This window comes from Rhinopithecus bieti, unplaced genomic scaffold, assembly GCF_001698545.2.
Source record: "Rhinopithecus bieti isolate Rb0 unplaced genomic scaffold, ASM169854v2 scaffold_1887, whole genome shotgun sequence".
In the NCBI taxonomy this organism is placed as follows: Eukaryota; Metazoa; Chordata; class Mammalia; order Primates; family Cercopithecidae; genus Rhinopithecus; species Rhinopithecus bieti.
In genome coordinates this window covers 771319-781779 of record NW_016803685.1, presented here as the reverse complement: position 1 = coordinate 781779, position 10461 = coordinate 771319, and the positions used below count along the sequence as shown (strand labels likewise).

The window sequence follows — 10461 nt, the reverse complement described above, 5'->3', positions numbered from 1 at the left end:
GTTAACATATGTTACTTTTGTTTTGTTTTAAATCTCTATTTTAAAAGCTTGTTTGACCTATATTCCATTCACGTAAGGGTACATACTATCAACATGACTTACTACCATTGATGTCAATCTTGATTTCCTGGCTGAGGCAGTATTTTTCAGGTTTCTCTTCTGAAAAGTTACTCTTTTCTAACTCTTTACATATTTTACTTTTCAGAAAAAAGTCACTGCACCTATTTCACACTTAAAAAGTGGGAAGCCATGCTTCACTGATTTCAGGGCAGGGTACATAGGTTTGTAGTACACATATCTTTCACATCTCTCGCAAGTCAGATTTATCCCTAGTATTCTATAACTTTTATGCTATTTTGAATGGCATTGTTTTTAAGTTTTAATTTTCAATTATTTGTTGTGATTAGAATATATTTGATTTTTGTATATCAATCCTGCAATATGTCTAATCTTATTTGTTCTAGTACCTTTTTGTAGATCACATTAGAATTTCTTTGTAGAGAACAAATAAGAGTAGCAAATAATTTTACTTATTTACAAAATAATAATAATAATGTGAGAAAGCAGTCTTAACTAATGGGATGTGCAGAGAGCCCAGTTAAAGTCATACTTCTTTATGTCAAGTTACCAGCGTTGGGTAACTTCAAAATGGGTGGCAGAAAATTGACGTAAGAAAATGATTATTTTAATTTCCTACCCTCTCTAAAAGACATTTAGCAATGGGAGGCAGTTTACTACATATTCACCATATTTCATTCATTCATTCAACAAATATGCATACCTAAAAGTTTCATCAAATTATTTTATTCTATCATGTATCAATTTTCTAACTGCTAAAGGTGTATGATTTATAGTGTTGGAATGATAAATACATAATCCACTACTCAACATTTAGTGACAGATATTAACTGTTAGCTATATGCTGATCTTACTAACAGAATACATAAAATACATTTAAAAAGCAAAATAACATAGAATGGAGACTAAAGATCATCACGTACATTGACGCAACTAAAAACAACCATTCCTACATAAATTCAACTCATTTCTATAATTTTATCTTTGTCTTAGCAACTCCACTTTTTGACAAAGGGAACAATTCATATTTCACATGCATTCACCATTGTAGCTTTTTAAAAAATAATGGACATACTATACACACTCCTATAATATTATATTTCACTGCTGAAATTTTAATTAACATATACACATACTCAATAAAACAGTAAAAAATATGAGTTTCTTTCTCTGGAAATTTCATTATTAAAATTACTGTCATTTTACAATGGTAACATCTCATTTTGTTATGCCCTAGGAATACTGAAACACTATTTTTATTATAATAAAATGCAATAAAAACAGTTCTTACCTGTGTTACTGTTATTTTGAAATCTCCTTATAAATTTTCTCCTAATGAGGATAGGCTGTCATCAATAGATGCCCCCATTAAAATATGACAATGATGGTAACAGCTTAAAACTTGTACTGTACAGTTCAAAATTCACTTTTACACATATCTCTTTTCATCGACACACCAATTCTGTTAGGTGAATATACTTATCCCCATTTTACAGATGTATCCCCATTTATATGACAATGATCATAATAGCTTAAAACTTTTATTGTACAGTTTAAAATTCACTTTCACACATATCCCTTTTAATTCACATACCAATTCTGTTAGGTGGGCATTATTATTATCCCAGTTTTATAGATGTTAAGTACTAAAGCTTAAGTTGTTTTCCTTGTCCTAAGCTACACAGCTAATTAGGGAAGTTCATTTTTCTCCACTGCTTTTAATCACATTAAATTGATGATCCTTCTATTCAACATATGGAGTTAATGTTCTATGAAAAGAAAACTGGAATCTCTCAGTCTACACTGATCACAAATTGAATGTATCCTCTCAACACACTGTTTTAGTCTTTTATATCTTTGATAGAAGTGAACATCCTAATTATGCCCATGAGTTACATATATGAAATGCCTTCACCCCACTTTAATAAAACTCTTTCTTAATGCCAATATAAAAAATACTCTATATTATTTGGTAATTGTGAAAAGAGAGTCAGGGAGAGAGTCTGAACCAACAAAAGAGGAAAATATAGGAAGGAAAGGGAAAGACAAAGAAGGAGGGTGAGACAGAGAAGAGAGAATAAACATCCAGGAGTAGTGATGCGAATTATTTGCTTAGTTACCACAAAAGTAATAATTACACTGTAACTCTGTGGGAACAATGGAAATTTCACAGTAGCTCACGTTACTGTTATCACCTTATATCCTGATAACTGTGAAATTAATTTGTGGCACTACTGTATGTGTCGGCCATAAGCTGTTCCCTTGGTAACAGTATTATGCTACCATAGAGAAGGAATGTTTGGCAGTAAAATGGGCAGCAGCAAGCTGATTACACAGGGAAAAGCTTCTATCTAAATACACATAGCATAACAATCACCCCTGGAAAAACTACATGGCTTACCAAAAGAGTTCTCTCTGTTCACTGTCCATTATCTGTTGGCTGAACTAGTTCAAATGAATAACAAGTAATGATCAAATTACCGGTTTATATTTTACAACAGAGTCTTATCTTTTTAAAAAAAAATGCAAGAAGGAAATACAAAAATGTAATACATTTCTCTTGCTTTCTTTTCTATTTCCTCCCCTGAAATTATTACTATGCTATTAGAAGCCATACAAATGCATATATACACAAATATACATATGCTTCAATGAAAAGCAGGCATGCAGCTGATAGCTCAGCAACCCTGAGGTATAAACAAAGATACCAGACATATTTTTTAAAATAATTTTGCTTAAAGAAATTCATTTCAGTAGGTAGATCAGTTACTCTGCTGTCTCCTACCTACAAAGTTACAGAAAGAAAAGTTCAACATTTGGCCAAAAGGATAGTAGCTTACATTTCTTCTTTTTTTTTTTTTCTTTTTCCAGCACAGAATTTTGAAGAGGGAATACACTAAAATGGAAGAACATAACTACATGACATCATAAGAAATCCTGAATTAGAAGCGTATATTTGAAAGGTCATGCATCCTGAGCTGCCAACGGCTTAACAACCAGAGGCAGAGGCCAGCTTTGCCAGCTCACTGCTTCTACTCATCTTTCATGATACTAGCCAGGCTGAACATAGTTCCAGGATGATAATGAATTGGCTGGGCGTGCTGTTTATATTAGTTAGTATGTATTGCCTGTACTAAACCAAGTATCATGAGGTCAGCACTATTTTGCCACTTTTCAGAAAGAAAATATGAACACTTCAAAACACAGTAAGCCTTTTTAAAAGTATATATTTGATTTTGAAATAATCAAAATGTATGTAGGGATATGACTGCATCCTAAGATTTATGATAAGTTCTGATGAATAATATTTTCTTTCTACATGCAAGGCAAAGTTAATAGTAACTAGAAAGTCTTTATTTGGCATGGCATAGATTTCTGTCGACCAAAACAACTCACTCTGGGAAACATAAGGTTCTGACAACTTCAGAAGAGTTAAGTCACAGACAAAAGTTTATTGGATCTTAGTTGGCTCCTACCCACCAATTCTTACTTTTCCAAATAAAACATAATAGATTTTCAATATGTGTTAAATAACTCAAATAATATCCTCAAAATTATTTTTTGGCCATCTTCCCAACAAGAACATGGTCCTAACCTATATGTAGAGTCCTTTGCTCTGACATCTATTTCTCCAGAATTATTCTCCTAATTCATATGTCTGGATGGTCTCTCTAAATTGTTATTATATTTATTATATAACCCATTTTGAGTATAGATTTATTATACCCATTTTAAGTATAGATTTCCAATATTTGTTAAATATTCAATATTTTTTGTTATAAAATGGGTATAATAATAGTACCTACCTCACAGGATTGAGGTGAAGATCTTTGTCCATGGTCACACAAAATGAGCATAATAATAGTACCTACCTCACAGGATTGTTACTAAGAATAAACAAGATAATCCATACAAAGTAACACATTATTGAAAAATTAAATGATCAAAATAAAGCTTGATGTTATTGTTATACTTTATTTAAGAAATACATCTAAAGTATTTTAAAATGTATTCACTTCAGTTATTTGAAGTTTCATCTGCCATATCACAGAGCACATATATGTTCAGAAATATTTGTTAAGTATCTCTATGTACCAGATAGTAAAGGTGGTATTGAAGACAGAAAAGGCATTGTTATCAGGCAGACAGCAGTATAAAGTCCAGCCTTGCCACTTATGAGAGTCCCATCTTCAAATTATGGAACCTTTCTGAATCTCCATTTTCTGTCTATAAAAAGGGGTAGACATTATGTCTCTACCTGCTTCTTATCATTAAATTAAGGCAAGGAAATAAGTCCTGTATAGTCTTGTAACTCATCTCCCTCCACCAAGCTTCATCCACACTGCCTTCTTTAGGTCAAGCTTGTTCCTATATCAAGGTGTGCCTGGAAGTCTTTACAGTGGTACACCTCCTCTAGCCCTATAGAATGGAAAATGGAAGCACAGAGACATTATACAATGGCTAGCCAGTCACATTACATCAAGTAAAAACAACAAGTTCCCATGAAGTTTATTATTATTGGAGTGGCTTCAGTACTTCTTGGGAAACACTAATGATGACCCTGCTTTGTACGATCAATCAGCAAATTTTCAAATAGTTTACTGAGTATATGACAGTAATTTCTAGAGGCAAAGATATACCTGCATGAACAAGCTTTCATTCTGAAAAAAAAAATCACCTTCTGAAACTCCATGCTAGTTATCTGAAATAACAAAGGTGAAGTACAAATTATGTGATCTATCATAACCTGAAATAAACATATGTTGCTACTCTGTGATTTTGGTCTTTATCTCAGTCTGACCCATTTATTGAGACTGTTACCTCAAGATGCTCTCCCATGGAGCTTTCACTGAGAATACTTTAATCCATTTTCTTAAAAATCCGTAACAAAATTACTAGGATCTCAATGTCTTATCAAAACTTTTTTTGTCTCAAAATGATACATGAAAAAGATAATCTTCAATAAATGTAGGTAAGTATTTTATACCTGCAGCATTGAATTGTTCCACTGGAGGGTAGCAGGGGGAAAAAAATGTTCACCTTGCCTAGAGCAGAATCTTGTTGTTACCTTAAAGTGTGTTCTTTCTGGATTTTCTAATTCAATCATCCTCCTCTTCCAATGCACATCTCCAAACCTCCCATTTCACTTGTTCAATTCCCCCATTAATAGTGATATTTACGCTCCTCAGGATCTCTGTGTAGCGAAGTCATTTAGTGGAGGCACCAGAACTAGACTATGGAAACATTCAAATCCCATATTTGCCACTTATTTTTTGTATAAATGTAGATGTCTTCATGATATTAACTGTAAAATTAAAGTAAGAATAATACTTTAAACTTAAGTAATAATACCTACTTCATAAGAATGTCACAAGAATTGAGTAAATACATGTATTTAGAAAAGTTGTTTGCACATAGTAGGTAAGCAACAAATTATAGCTATAATTATTATTTTCTCTTATTTTTTCTTATCTATTTACTTCATCCAAGTTTTACCATTGAAATTCTATTTTCATCACCTCAAATAACTTTTTATAAAGAGCCCCCTTGCAGTTCTTCCATTATGCCTTTTTTTAGAATATCCAAATTCTAGATGAAAATATCCATGTCCACAGTGATCTGTGTAGAAAACTAGCCTCATGGTCTAAACTCTTTCATTGATTGAGCTCTCAATACTGCACAGCAATGGAACTTAACTTCTTTGGTCAAACTCTCACTCTCCCATTCCCCAGAACAACTCTTTAAAACTTTCTTCTTTCTCTTCCAGTTTTCAAGCCAGTCATATTCCATTCCTTCATCCTCACCAGATAACCTTTCTTTCTACTTCTGTGTCAAAATCAAAGCTTTCCAGTGGCACTCCCAAAGAGTGCTGCCACCATCTCTGTGAACCTATTTGTAACTGCCACTGTCTTTTTTTCTGCCTGTTATCATGATGGTGTTTCTGACCCTCCTCCTAGTAAAGAGAAATCCCCACAAGTAGAATTAGATTTCATCTCCTTCCACCTTCTGTAGAGTCACATGCTTTTAACTTTCATCTCTTCTGTTGTTTCTTGGAGCCTCCTTAATACCATTTAATTATGTTTGATTGCTCCAATCTGGTAACATTTCTCCCTGAGTCTTAACATTTCCTTCCTCCTCTGCATAGACAAAAAGTAGGAAAAAAGTTTGTCATCTATAGTGACAATCTCCATTTCCTTTCTTTGCATTCATCCAGCCATTCATTCTAAAACCTATTCCAATTGCTATAGACTGAATGCCTGTGCCCACCAAAATTCACATGTTGAAGCCCCAATCCCATTGTGAAGCCTTTGGGAGGTAATGAGGTCATGATGGTGGAGCCTACAGGGATAGGATTAGCATCCTTCTAAAAAGAGGGCAGAAAGCTAGTTAGGTCTCATTCCACCATATGAGGACACAGCAAGAAGACAATACTCTCTGTAAGTCAGAAAGAGGACCTTCACCAAGAACCTCTACTGGCTCCTTGATCTGAAACTCCTAACCTCCAGAACTGTGAGAAGCAAATGTTGGTTGTTTAAGCTACCCCACTGATGGCATTTTGCTATAGCAGCCAAAACTGACCAAAGCACCAATTTAGTTTCTGCTTCTACTCTTCAAATGGATACAGCTTATGTTACTAATTATGGCCCTGCCACAACTTATATTTTACTGGGAGAGATGCATTAAAGATTTTTAAAATGTAAGATAATATAGCATATTAGATAGTTTTAAGTTCTCAGAAGAAAAATACATTAGGAAAATGGATAAGAAGTGTTAATGCTATAAGTTGAGCTCCAATTTTATATGGTAGCCAAAAAAGGTGAACCTGAGAAGGTAACATCTGAGGAAAGAACTGAAGGATGAGAGGAAACATCTGGGGGCACAGAAATATCTGGGGCATGCAAATATCTGGGGCAGAGGGAACAGCAAATAGAAAGGCCCATTTTTTTCTCCCTCATGTTTCTTTATTCCTGTATTCTGTGAAACTGTTTTACGGTTTGCCTCCTCTCTCCCTTATTGAAATTTCAACCATGTAGAGTAACTATTCACCGCTCAGCATGGTTTTTTTTTTCCAATTTCTGTAGTTCTTGTCTCAATTGTTTAATTTAAAATATGTGATAAAGATTATTTATTTTATTATTTGAGTAGTAGTGTCTAATCTTCATACAAACTTAATACATCTCATTCTAGTATTTTAGAAGTGGGATATAAAACATAAATAACAAATTAAAATTAAAATACATCAGTGTGTCAACTGAGCTTTTACTTTGTAAAGGGCACTATGTCTAACAGAAAAAATGATGCAAAGAAGCCAGATTGTAGTGGGTTGAGGTATGACTGGGAGGTAAAGACGTGGAGTCACGCTGTTCAGATTACATATTCAAAAAGCTTGGCAGTGAAATGCCTTCCAGATAAATTTGTAGTTGGATACAGCACAATTCTGACAGTTGGCTCTAGCAAATTCTTTCAGGTTTTTAAAACTATTTAATTATGAACATATGAACATAAGCCTTAATTAAGACAAATCTTTCTTCTGCCTGAATAAGAACTGCCAAGATGTCAGAGGGCAAGACTAAAAGTTCCTCTCTGAACTCATTTTACAGTCTCCACATTTGCAGACTGTATAATGCTCCATTCTACCAGCAATCACTCAGCACATTCTCACACTGTTTTAGGGTCACCTCTTCTGCAGTAGGAACTTTGGACTTATACAATAAGAAATATACAAGGAACCACAGAGTCAGAAGCAGTTTGTACTACTCAAAGCACAATTTTCCTTCTGGGGCCTCAGATCTATCCCTCAGATATTTCTTTTACCAAGACTCCCAACTATATCTTTTCAAGATTCACTGTCAAGGGACACCTGACTTGTGAGGTCTTATCCTCCCTTAGTATAGAAGTCCCAGTTCTCCCACTTATCCTTCTTGCCTTGGTTGACCTTTCTGAAACCTAGATCTCTTGCCATTAAAAAAAAAAGTGTCAAATTTCCACAAATCCACAAAATCAACCCTTTTTCTCCTGTGCTATAGTCCAAGATGTTGGTCCTGAAGTAATTTCTGATTATTTTTCAAAAGTTCTATTGGATCGTATGTCAATTTTTTTTTGTGACGTTGTTTGTTTAATTCATAACATCTTTTCCTCAAATTAAACTGAACTGGCAAGAAACAGATACCTGCAAAAAACTGATACAGGCAAACCAGCCTTTAAATGATTCAAAGTTTAGTTCTTACATGCCTTCAACATAAAAGTTTATTAATCTTTCAAAATGAACATATTCTCTCAAACTGAAGGTATGAAATTATTACAATAAAAGCAAACTAAATATATTAAATGCTGTATAATTATCTCATTTATATGGCTAAGGTTATTAGCTTATATATGGTGTCTTTAAAGTAATTCCTATTTGCAGTTACATTTCAAAGTGCCGATTTGACACACCAGTCAGGAGGAATGCCACAACTCCTGCTGTGCTAAACTTACTGAAACAAATAGAAAAAACACTTTATTGTGTTTTGTTCCTGTTTTACTATTTTGTAATTGGACTACCCTACAGGAAATACTCTTCTTTATAATACATCACTAAGTTACTATAATAATCTTGTTTCATGTTCTTCCTTTATATATATTTCTGAATGATCATTTGTCATGGGTAAAAATAGTATGAGAGAAAAAAATTGAGACATTCATCAAAAAGATGTTTTAAAACTACTGATAATGGTGATTGCTCCTAATTACATGATTGAATGTATATTCGGAGGATGAAAATATGGACACATATACGTCTATCCAAGTATCTATGAAATGGGACTATACAGAGAGATGATAAATATTTTGAAAAATGTGACTTATCCAATTTTTTAAGAAAAAGATTAACAGCATATATCTCACTACTAGAAGACTATGAAGTTCCCTTCTGATTATTAAATGAAACATGGCTGAAAAATCAAAATTTCCTTGTTTATAAAGGAGTCTTGAAATTCACTCCTGTAAACTATGACTTAGGGTTATATTCCATTATGTTAATATATTACCATGCATTACACAGTTGGTTTTGCCAAAGCGAATAACTTTTATGAAAAGTGCTGATATCTTTCTTAATGAATTAAAAGTGTTAATTCAGAAAATACTAGGCAACTCCACCTCATATCTACCTGGACTTAAAATATCAAGATCATTTTTAAAGTGAAAATAACTTTGAAAATATTTTGTCACTGAAGCAGTACAATTCATTTAAATGGTTTTAAATTGAAGTAGTTTTATGAACAATTGTACTAAATAGCAATGAAATTTCATTTCTAGTGAATAATGAAAAGTATCATCACGGTCTATTAAAAAAAAACAAACTTTGTCATTATATTAAATGTTATTTTTCTTGTCCTGAATTCTCATTTGTTATGAATATCTTTGAGGGAAAAACAAGAGCCTATGTAGTGGGATATAACATCCAATTTAGAATTTTATATAAATAATGCCTGTTCCTCATGTATTATCACCACTTACTAAGGATCAAACTACAAGAATACTAAAATATTCTATTTTACATAAAGACACATATAGAATTTTCTCAGAAATAGACACACTTGTGAGTAGTAAAAAAGTTGAAAGGAATTAAACATAATCATGCAAATTACTTCCTATAATATAATGTCCTAAAACTTATTTGTGAGATCTCAAGATGTTAAGATGCTATACAAATTCATTAAGAAAAATAAATGAAAGCAATTATTTCACAAAACATTAATTAGAAAAATTCTACAATGTATTTTAACTTTATCTATCCCTACAGTATCTCACTGATATTTATCTTCCTACATCAAAGTCAAAGTCATTTGATTGTGTTCACCCAGGTAGAGCATACTCAACGATACAGAACTCTCTCCAGAGAAAGAGGGAATTAAAAAAATTAGAAGATAACAGGTTGAATATTTTAGCTGTAAAAACAGACACTTTAAGATAGGTAAGTGTTTAAGTGGTCATATAAAAAGCTCAATTAAAACTAATGTAACTTCATTTCTTAGGATTTGTAAACCTATACTTTTGAGCATTGAACTGAGTTGACAGGATAAAGTTATCCTTAATTATTCTTTATTTAACTAGATCGATTAATAACTAATTCTTACCAAAATAATAAATTATTTCATTTATATATGAGGTAGCTGCAATATTCTATTATGGTTTTATAAAAAAGATAAAAACTAATTTGGCACTTGATAAAATATTTTGTTTAAACAAGCAATAATCTAGCTACATTTTGATTCATTTAAATTAAATATAAATTGAGAAACAAGAAATGGGGAAAGGATTCCCTATTTAATAAATGGTGCTGGGAAAATTGGCTAGCCATAAGCAGAAAGCTGAAACTGGATCTTTTCCTTACTCCTTATA

General features: G+C 32.6%; 1 protein-coding gene and 1 long non-coding RNA gene across 2 annotated transcripts in view; one reads left to right on the top strand and one right to left on the bottom strand.

The window, feature by feature from the left end:
• The window catches only part of DPYD (dihydropyrimidine dehydrogenase), an 875642-nt gene that overhangs the window by 738353 nt on the left and 126828 nt on the right, over positions 1 to 10461 (bottom strand).
• On the top strand, positions 2392 to 3536 carry LOC108514398 (uncharacterized). Its single transcript, XR_001881213.1, has 3 exons — positions 2392 to 2543; positions 2690 to 2770; positions 2950 to 3536. It is a non-coding gene; the product is annotated as an uncharacterized LOC108514398 (long non-coding RNA).